Genomic DNA, 12,000 nt, shown 5'->3' on the forward strand with positions numbered 1-12,000 from the left:
TTAATTTCTTACATCATAGAATCAAAAATTATTTATTTGAGATTCTTATAACGGATCAATACAAAATATTCTGTAAAGTCAAATAAATAGCGGCTGTAAAGGTTTGTCTTAATTACAAATAAAAGAAACAGAAATAAATGATTATTTAAGTATTTGAACTTTTTCTAAGATTCTCTGGTGCAAGCAGTTATCTTCTGAGGTCATATAATTCAATGATCGGATTCCACCTGCATATAATAAAAGTATTTTAATGTTTCAATTGATGTTAAATAAATCCACTTGTTTGTGAAACGGGATGTCAGAGTTTGAAGCTCTGGGGGTAAATGTATCAAAGTGCGAGTTTGCCAGCGTGTTTAAATCGCGGCAAATCGTGGGTTTAGGGTAATACGGCGATAAAGTATTAAAAAAACAAACTGACACCAATTTTTTTTGTGGAACTACAGGGCCCAGCAAGCCAGGGATGTCAGGGCATGTTGGCACTTGTGGTTCTCCAAGTGCCAACATGCCCTGGCTGCCGTGGGTATGCTGGTGCTTGTAGTTATACAAGCACCAGCATGGCCACACTGTTTTTGGCAACCTGGCTGGCTGGGACTTGTAGTTCCACAAAAAAAAATTGGTGTCAGTTTGTTTTTTTAATACTTTATCGCCGTATTACCCTACTACCCACAGCCCAGGGGTAGTAGGAAGAGCCCTAGTGCTATCAGCACTGGGCTGGTTCTTTCTAGGGGAAGGCCCGCTCGTTTTTTTTGGCGGACTCCACTCCCTAGGGAATCCAGCCCAGCGCCGAACAGTCTAGGGTTGGTTAGCCATTATGGCAGGGGGACCCCTGCCGCGCGTCCCCCTGCTATAGTTCCGCCAACCCTGGCTTGTTTGCCTAGTGCTGGTAAAGTGAAAATCGGTGGAACCCCACGCAAAATTTTTCCCAGATTTTCACGGGACCAGCACTAGTCAGGCATCACTAGGGTTAAGCATAAATAGCGGGGGGACCTCACGCTTTTTTTTTTTTTACTTTCATCTGTTCTTTAACTTTTTAACACTGCCAGGGCAGTGTAACAGTGATGTGTTGATACAACACGCTGCTATCAAGCAGCGTGTTGTATCTGGCATGTTTAGAAGCAAACTCTCCTGAGTTTGCTAACTCGCAGCTTCATACATTGTAGACTTGTATAGCTGCAGTGGCAAACAGTGGTGAGTTTGATCTCTGGCGATTTTGCAAGTAGCGATTTTGACAGAAGCACAACTCTGGCGATTTTGTATGAAAACTCAGCTTCATACATCTGCGAGTTTCAACTGTCCCGAGAAAATCGCTGGAGTTGCAAACTCGCAGTTTGATACATTTACCCCCTGGTCCCTGCTGACTGTGGACTTTTTAGGTGTAATGTCATACTCCAACCAGAGGTGCTGCTGGAATATTTGCTGTTTCAGCAATGCAGCCTAATTAGTGAGCCTATGCTGTCACACAGTTACAGTTCATGTAATTCCATCCTGTTCCTGAGTTACTGGTATCCTACCTTGCTACCGGTGTGCTATCCTGTGTTCCTGCAACCTTGCTACCGGTGTGCTATCCTGTGTTTCTGCAACCTTGTTACCGGTGTGCTATCCTGTGTTCCTGCAACCTTGCTACAAGTGTCCTATCCTGTGTTCCTGCAACCTTGCTACCAGTGTCCTATACTGTGTTCCTGCAACCTTGCTACCGGTGTGCTATCCTGTGTTCCTGCAACCTTGCTACCGGTGTGCTATCCTATGTTCCTGCAACCTTGTTACCGGTGTGCTATCCTGTGTTCCTGCAACCTTGCTACAAGTGTGCTATTCTGTGTTCCTGCAATCTTGCTATAAGTGTACTATCTTGTGGTCCTTCAGTTTTGCTATCAGAGTGCTATCCTGAGTTTCTGCAGCCTTTCTGCTAATATGCTATGATGTGTTCCTGCAAAATTGCAACCACAGTGCTAGCCTGTGTTCCTGCAACCTTACTAGCATAGTGCTAGCCTGTGCAATCACAGAAATTAATTATTTGATCAATTCATAACACGTACTTATCATTGCTGACAACGTTTATACAATTCAGGATGTAATGCACATACCGAAGTAACAAATGGATTTAGTAAATTTCCAATGCTTTGTTTAATATTGTGATGTAAACAGGTGTGTATCAGGACCAATATAAAGTACTATGTATCAACCCACTATGTGTAATGCAGTTAATTATGATATCACTCCAAAGATCAACTTTGGAGTCCCCTTCTGTGACAAATACAAGATATATAATAAATACAGCAAAATCTAAACATAGGGAAAATATTCAGTTAATCAACTCTATAACTGAGCACAAGGACACCTAAAATAAAATATATACAAATATTTCCAATCAATATTTTCAGAAGTAAGTAGTAGTAGACTGATGTAGAAACAAAATGTAACCACACAGGACAGCGCTTATAGGGCCTACTTAATCAAGGCATGCATCCTGAGCGCAACATGTGCTTGTTCAAAACTGTGCGTAAATCTGCTCTGCGTGCTCTCGAATTCAACAAAGAATTGATCTGAAGATATTTGTGCTAATGTGTAGGTCTACTGTGCTCTAGAACACACAGAAAAAAAAGATTACATTTATGTCACCTGTTAATAATATAGGCATTACTGCTAAAACGGTAAAAAAAATATATATTTATTTTTTTCCCCATGACATACATTTATTGGAATGTTCTTAATGTTTGCTGAACCTATAATACATTTTTACATTTGTTCCTGCTTGCAACCACATATTATAGCATGCATACGAGACTGTCATCACTACTGATCAGGACTTAAACTAGCCCTGTAGCTGGAGCAAGAGATATGGCAGAAAAACAGGTAACTTTGCGATGCCCAAAGCTTGATTTGGATGTGGCTACGTGGACTTAAGTGTGGCACGCTCTTACTGTACATTGATAAAGCTCCCCTTCCCCTCCCTGTTCACTCCCCAAAATCATAGGCTGTAGTAAGTGTCCTTTGCATGTGAAGACAGAGCGGACAGGGCTGCGTTTACTGGCTTATGCCCCAGTTCTGGGCATGCACAGAGTGATTTTGCATATGATATATACGCAAAATCGGCCTTGATGAATCAAGCCCACAGTATAGTAGTATGTTATACCAAGAAAGGTGTAGATGTGGGTATAGAAAGACTGGAATGACAACTCTCAGGAGAGAAACAGCGTATTTACTGAGCATGACATACATAACTAGAATACAGAACAGAGGACAGGAACTTCCCAGCATGCATAGCCAACGACCTCGTTCCCTGCCAGGCTCTGGCAGCTCATACATTTACAAAAGGATTATAATATAGTTTGCATACTCAGGCAAATGAATAGCTAGTTTATCTGATATATTGAGCCAAAGCTTGTGTAGATTTCTTGAAACAAATCCGCAATGAAGGCTTCCAAAAAAGATATTACCCACTTATTTAAAATGTCCTGCAAAATAAACAGAGGGGAGATAGAGAGTGATTTGGGGGTAAATGTAGCATACCCCGGTTTTTTCAACTCGCCGATAGCTAAAATTTAAAGCGGTGCTGCCTTGTAAAGGTAGCGCTTGCCTTTACAAGGCAGCGCCACTTTAAATTTTAGCTGTCAACTCGCCGATTCCCGGCGAGTTGAAAAAACCGGGGTATGATACATTTACCCCTTGGAGCCCATACAAGTAGGAAGACGTATATCAACTGCATATTGGTTATTGAGTGGCTCTCAACAATGCCTGGGTCCTGCTCCTAATAGGCAATGCCAGTCACTGACTAACTTTCCTCTTAGAGTCAGAACTCCTGCTTTTTAAAAATAGGCCTCATTTGTGTCCTGCTGAAGAAGCAGTTGGCCTGCCCAGCACAGTGAGTGGAGCTTGTCTAGCCCAGCACACAACATGGCTCCACTGAAATCCCAGAGGCCTCTCCAGCGGCCTCCGGCTGAGTGTTACTCTGGCCTACACCACATTCAACATACACACTCATAGGATAAAAGATCCAGCTAGCAGTACATCTTTTGCACACATCAGACTCCCAGAAAGCCAGAATTGAGGGAGACAATACCCTGCAGCTGAAACACTTCATCTCCTGACAGCCTGATTCCAACTTGTCTTCAGAGTCCTTATTACATTATAAGCTTGGGGTCTTATACAAATTTTAAAGAGAAAAGTTCAAATTCTCAGAGACTGTCGACAGTAGAATTTAATTGCTACCCAAAGCAGATTTCTCTTTACTATTTCCACTGAACACTTCAAATGAAAGGAACATTGCTTTGATACCAGTCAGCCCACCATTCCTATATAATCACAGGAATTATATCCACTTCAACACTACTAATGGCACCAGAGCTAATCACCCTCAAGTTCTGATAACAATATGTAAGCCCCAATGGGGCAGGGACTGATGTGAGTGAGTTCTCTGTACAGCACTGTGGAATTAGTGGCGCTATATAAATAAATGGTGATGATGATGATGATTTAAATACACAATGCAGCCCTCTGTAAATAAACATAAACATGTCTGTGGACCTTTTACCCATCTTAATACATGAGACCTCCTGGTGTGATGTACATTCATACAGGACTGGTGGACAATAATCCTTTTGCCTAAGCTGAGACAATGGACTAGTCTGCCAGATAATATTACATGCTGGCAGACATTTTATCTACTTTCAAAATAGAATATGCACAAGCTGAAATATTACTGACAAATATGGGGAACCAGAGGGCTAGAAAAATTATGTATTTAGAGTCCGCAGTTTGTGAGAAACGAGTTGCAGACAGTTTAAAGGGATATTAATACCTCGTTTCCCCACATCTTTGACAAGTCAAAAAAATTGCTTTGAAACCAATGGCTTGTGACCAAACCAGACAATCTAAGCTGTTTTTACACTGAAATGGAAAGAGACAATTCCACTATGAAGTCAGACCTTGAATCAGTAGAAGAGAGACATGAAAAAATCATGAAAAACAAAACAATATACAATGCTGCTGTTTATGCAAATTTCTTAGATTCCAACCTAGAAATGAACAGAACCCATTGGGCTTTATAACCCTGACCCTCCTCAGTTCAACCTCCAAGCTTTCCTCCCCCCACCCTTCATTACTCTGTGTCATCTGTTCCCCCCTTTATCACTCTGTGCCAAATTGTTTAAATTTTGTATAGTGGTGTGAAAGACGGTGGGATTTTTTTCCTGTAGGAATATTGTGTCATTTTTTTCCTTCTAAGGGATATCAGAACCCCATGTACAATTCTTTGAGGAATTCACTTTGTTAATATTAACAAATAAAGTTTTAATTGACTATCACACCAAGGCTATAGTAGAAACCATTGTCCACCACTTGCCTTTGGTGTACTGGCATGTAGCCTCAGATGTAGTAGTAACAGGGATGGTGGATCCTTGGCGCCAACCCCAGCCAGTGGCACTTATTACTTATACGCACATGTCAAACATATGGCAGATCAGAGCAGGGCGACTTTTTACAGGTTCAGGTGTCATCATTGGATCCTCCCAATGCAGTGTCTGGTCTAGTAGACCAGAGTATAACTACACCCATAGTAATCACCACACATATTTTTAGAGACTCTCTTTGTTGACTTTGGGAATATGCAGAGCCGAGTTGCGTGTGGCGCTCAGTATGCGTGCCTTAATGACTCAGGCCCAAAGAGTTTTAGAAGCAAACTCTGATCTGTCAAAGTGAGCTAATACCTTCTTGGAAGGGTCCACAAAACCTTGGTGTTTCCACACTGGTTTATGAACTGTCAGCAAACAAACTACTCAGACACTGTCACTGGAAAGTGCAATTGAAATTTTTGCTTCTGTTTTGTCAAATGTTATATATACTTTTTACAGCTTCACATTCTGCTTTCTGTGCAGAATAATGTACTGGCAACTTGTGTTGTACTGAACATCCTCTTTCAGGTACTAAATTGCATAGCCAATATAGTAGTTTTCTACTACGCAAAACTGGGATCTACAAAACAGGTTAATTAATTTTCTCTGCTTTTTCACTGAAAAAAATAAGAGAAATGTTTTCCAGTTCTACTACACATACATATGGTTTTGGCTTTGGATCTGGATTAAGTTTGTGTTTTGGTTTTGGCAAAACCACTCTCATGTTTTATTGGTTTTGGATCTGTATTTTTTAGAAAAATATGCTAAAATCACATAATTTTGCTCTTTTTTGTTCTTACATTATTATTAACATCAATAACATTAATTTCCAGCTACTTTTGACCACCTCACATGTACAATATTATTTTCATCCACTTTTGGACAAAGACTGCAGGGACCTGACTGGATGCTAGTTTTTTCCTAGCAGTAGTAGCCTGAGAAACTGAAGGAGGGGACGCCGTTGTGTCGGGTACCACGTCAGTTGCCAACTTGCTCACCAGGCACTCATTGCATCTCTTGTGATCTGTGACAGTGGGAAATAAAGAGAAGACATAGCTCTTAAACCTAGGATCAAGCATAGTCGCCAAAATGTAGTGATACGATTTCTAGAAGTTGATAACTCTTTGATCCTGGCAAAGCGATTAAAGTACTTCCTCTACAAGTCCGACATAGTTAGCGTAATTTCTTTGTTTTATCTCCTCCTTCAATTTTTCAAGGTGCTTTTCCAAAAGTCTAGTTAAAGGTATCACTTTGCTCAAGCTATCAGTGTCTGAACTCAGTTCACAGGTGACTACTTCGAATCGTTTCAGCACCTTGCACAACATGGAAAGTATTCTACACTGCGCTGGACTAAAATACATCCCCCCTCCTTTCCCAATGTCATGGCTTGTAGAGTAAGCGTGGATGGCCTTTTGATGTTCCTCCATCCTCACAAGCATATAAAGTGGAATTCCACCTTGTTACCTCCTCTTGCTTCAGTTGGTGGCAGGGCAAAATAAATTGTTTTTGCAGCTGCTGCAATTTCCTACATGCTGTTGCAGAATGTCGAAAATGTCCGAAATTTTTCGGCCCACAGACAGCATCTCCTGCACGTCCCTGTCATTTTTCAAAAAGCTCTGTACCACCAAGTAGATTGTGTGAACAAAACAGGGAATGTGATGGATTTCATCCAACTGTAATGCTCTACCAATATTGGTGATATATCCTCAGGAGAGTCCTAACGGGATAAGCCATGTTGCAATGACATCCCTGTTGTCATCGGTATGCCTCTTAGTGAAACTGCTGATACACAGAGAAGCCTGCCTCAGAATAATCTGGAGTTGTTGGGTACATACTGCTGCTGTTCCTGTTGCTGAAGGCAATTCTTCAACCCAGTGGGCTGTCACAATCATATAATCTTTAGTTTACCCAGTTCCGCTTGTCCACATATCTGTGGGTAGAATGGCATTTTGTAGCCAAATAATTACATTTTATGGAACCTTCTGGTAGAGGTGAGGAATTGCTTTTCTACTAAAATGGTGTTGTGATGGAATTTGGTAACGGGACACAGGACCTCAATTAACTGTCTAAAACCAGCTGCATTAATTGTGGATATTGGACGCAGATCTAATTCTAGCACAGTCGCCATGGTTTCTGTGATCCGCTTTGCAACTGGGTGACAGCTTTCATACTTTCTCTTGCAAAGGATTGTTTAACAGTCAATTATTGTAAACCACTTGGTCTACTTCTGGTTTGATGATCCACCCCCAGCAGCAGCAGCAGCAGCGGGACTAACGATCAAGAGTTCTTCAGAGTAATCCTGGATAGGAGAGAAGTCATCTTGCCTTAGAAACTTGGATGCAGGACTAACTTCGATCACTAGTGAGGATATTGATGAGGAAGGTGTCGGTGTGGCTTACAAACGCTACAAATGGCTAGACAACTGTTGTCAAGAGTGGGTAAAAATAATTGCACAAATAAGAGGTCTTATGTCCAGGCATGACAATAGCCGCATTCGTATCGCTGGCAAGAACTGCTTCCACTGGTGCAGGACTTACACAAACAACATCATCCTCATCAACATCCTCATTAGCGCTGTTGTCAGCTACACAAATATCCCCCTCAACCTGTTGCAAATACAAAGTGGTATCCTACACTTGGTAATCACCGGCTACACTAAGAGGCATACTGCTGACAACCTGTTTGAAAAACTAAGGGATGTCATTGCAACATGGCTTATCCCGTTTGGACTCTCCTGAGAATATGTCATTTGTGATAATGCCACCAATTTTGTGAGAGTATTACAGCGGGGAGAATTCCATCACATTCCCTGTTTTGCTCACACAATCAACTTGGTGGTACCAAGCTTTTTAAAATGACAGTGACATGCTGCCTGTGTCCAGAAATAATTTGGGTAATTTTTGGCATTCTGCAACAGGCATGTAGGAGATTGCAGCTGCTGCAAGAAGAGTCAAATTTGAGTTTAATCCAAAGCAGTTGAGAATGCTTTCTGTGTTGTGCAAGGAGCTGAAACCACTCTAAGTAGTCACCTGTGAAGTGAGTTCAGACACTGTTAACTTCAGTCAAGTGATTCCCCTAATTAGACTTTTGGAAAAGCAGCGAGAAAAATTGAAGGAGAAGACGAAACTAAGCAATTCCGCTAACTATGTAGGACTTGTAGATCAAGTACTTTATTTGCTTCCCCAGGATCCGAGAGTTATCAACATCTTGAAATCAGATCACTACATTTTGGCAACTGTGCATGATCCTAGGTTTAAGAGCTATGTATTCTCTTTCTTTCCAGCTGACCCAGATCTCAAGAGATGCAATGAGCTCCTGGTCAGCAAGCTGAGAGCTCAAGTGGTACATGACACGACGGCTCATCCTCCCTCAGTTTCTTTGGCAACTGCTGCTAGGAAAAAACTTAGCTTTCCCAAGACACCCAGTGGTGATGCAGATGAGTCAGCGCAACATTTTGACATTTGGTCTGGTGTAAAAGAATTAGCCAAAAATCGTGACAGCTCTGTCGTAAAATGAGCTGCAAATTCCATGGGGAAGGCCATTATCGGCAATTACATCAAAGTACAGAGACTTCTTTAATGGTGGATTCCAGCGGGGATGAATTAGTATTGTGTGAGGATGAGGTAGACACTGATGAGGATGAGGATGATGACAGTGTAGATTGCAGGTGCTGGGATCTAGCTGAAAGAAGGGAGCTAGCTGATGCTGGTATGCTTGTTAATATTTTGGGTACAAGGGCATGTTGGCAATTTTATGTTTTTCTACAGTAAACGTTCACCTTTATTAGAGATGTGGGTTTTTTTTTTAAAAAGGTACAAGCTTTTTTTTTTACATTTTTGTTTCCCTGACTTAAAACCACTATGCACTTGAACATAGGTTTTAGCACATGACGTAGAGGGATTAGTATCATCATGACTGAGACTGGAGAGCGACAAGAACACGGCAACCCCTGTTTCTCTGTGACCAACGGCACCGAGAATGGAGAGTGACAAGAACAATGCTACTGAAGACTGGAGAGTGACAAGAATATTGTGACTGGAGAGCAACAAGCACACTGCCACCCCTGCTGTTTCTGTATGAGCTATGGCACAGTAGAATATTACTGAAGACTACTGCCAGCCCTAATATTTGAATTTCTGTTTCAAAACTAAACACTGCCACCTCTCCTATTTCTGGGTGAGATATGGCACAGTACAATGTGACTGCAGATTTTGAAGAACACCGACAGCCCTATATTTCTATTTCAGCAATGGAGCAATGGACCTCTCCTGTTTCTGTGTGAGCTTTAACTCAGTAGAATGTCACTGGAGACTTTTAAGAAAATTGCCACTCCTCCTCTTTCTGTTTTAGATATGACGCTGCCCAACTGCACTAGAGACTGCCAATAACTGTGCTACCCCTTCCGTGTCTCTCTGTGAAATGGCGCTGGATCGCGGCTGAGGTTGGTACTTATAGAATCCAAATCTCGCAAGATCCGACAACAGAACAATGACGTTTTGTCTCGTTTTCACTTACGAGGGCGCACTAAACTACGAAGCCGACTGAGCTTGGTACTTGGATCGGCGAAGTTCAGGTGGCCTTGGTTCTCGGAGATCCGAGAACGAGCATCTCTACTTGTAACCCAACATCAAGGGCTGAATGGACAATAGGTAAGACAACATTAAGCAGCATCTGGAAACAAAATGAAAAAAAAAAGCCATTGCTCATCTAAACCTATATTCTACATGACATGACAATATAAATGTCCTATATAGATATGAAATACAGTTGTTGTCAGTGTGTATCCTATATATTAGTATTGTCATCAACCTCAGTTTCAAAGCCAATAACCTGTGAGAAAACCAGTGACCAGATCTCTTATATGATACCTTTATCAAGTTTCAAAGGAAATTGATTAGTTTGCAAAGTAATGTTGTTGAAACTATGTGCCCAGTAGCTTTATAGCATAACAAAGTCCTACCAAATGTCTGGTATGAAATAGCCTAGTGTGCTCCAATTACCTACATGCAACTGAAGAAACACTACTGAATAGCTGTGTCAGAAAAGTAAGCATTGTATGAATTGTAGGATTCCTTTACTGGCTAGATTGAATTATATAAACAGAATTAGGTTTCCTCAACATCTCTTGTTGCAGAATGATAACTGAAATTGGAGCTACAGATACTGGTGGGAATCTATATTAACATCTAGGGGGAGGAGCTTTGCTTTCAAAAATCACAAGCACATGTTTTATTTTATCCACATCAATTTGAGCCCAAAAGGGGAACATTTTTGTATGAGGTCTTTTAAAGCAATATTGTCAACTGGTATTTTGTATTCACAACAAACTTCCAAAATAAACACTTCCAATGTAAACATATTCAAAGGTGCACGCAGTTCTGCCTTCAAGAGCAGTGCAGTGTTAAGCGGGACATACCTCCTATCTGTCCCTGCAGTCAGACAAAATTCTGACTAAGCAAGACTGTCAAACAAATTCGGGATTGTCCCACCAGATTCTGGACAGTTGGTAGTCTGTCCTACTCTCTCCTACCTGTTCTTTTCACTTTCAATACCTGTGGCTGCTGGTGTCTTTAGCTTAGTTTTTGCTTGTCTTGATCCTGGAATGTTGTAAGCCCTATTTGGAAAACAAATGGATACATGAGATGTTGAGAACTCATATCAGCCCTGCACACCTGCGGCCGGAAATAAAAAATGAATTTTTTTTTTTAACTATGGAGCTCCAGAAGGACCCTGGGCTCGGAGGCAGGTCCAGGCCTGGGTAAATTGTAACCGCCCCCACCCCGCCTCTCGGCACCTTTGTTTATTACTTATGTTTGAGCAATGACGTACAATAAAACAAGTATGAATTCCATGTGTATGAATAAAACACTCCCTTATTCCTGCTAAGGGGTGTACATGTAAAATGATTGTGTGTCTATCGCTTACTTCTTCATGTGTAGTGTCTCCACCAAGTCTTCATAGTTTGGGTATGTAAGGACGTGGATGTAGTGATCACCAAGGACAACTGTGGGACCCCCTGTAACCACACACTTTTCACACAACTCTTACACATGATGAGACTTTTCTTTTATATAAAAATATTTACTTTGAAAATATATATTTTAAATAGATGTACAATTAGGGAATAAGTAATAATTAAAAGCACAAACACTTTTATGAGGTTGAGTATTAGACTCACTAAAGATATATTAATATATTTGGATGTTATAGTAGCTCATGTCAAACTAAATTACTTTATAATAGCTTGATGCACTAAATTACATTCATTACATAGAATAAATATTAACTCATTTATATTGTAACACACTAAAAACTTCATAATTCACAATATTAATTTTTTTTTAATATCCCTCACTTCCAGGCCAAGCTGTCATTGGTGCACTTATAATACCGTTGGTAGCTATTTCTCACATAGTTATATGTACATTTTATTTTCTCCAGATATGTATTTGAATTTCATTTCACTAACGATCATATGATATAATGAATTGATATATAATTCAGTGTCTGAAATAAGTATTTCTAATGATTCAGATAGTATATTGAATGAACCTACAGTATATCACAGTCTCTGAAATAAACATTTATACTGATACAGATGATAAATCTATAT

Source organism: Mixophyes fleayi, chromosome 5 (genome assembly GCF_038048845.1).
Source record: "Mixophyes fleayi isolate aMixFle1 chromosome 5, aMixFle1.hap1, whole genome shotgun sequence".
NCBI lineage: Eukaryota > Metazoa > Chordata > Amphibia > Anura > Limnodynastidae > Mixophyes > Mixophyes fleayi.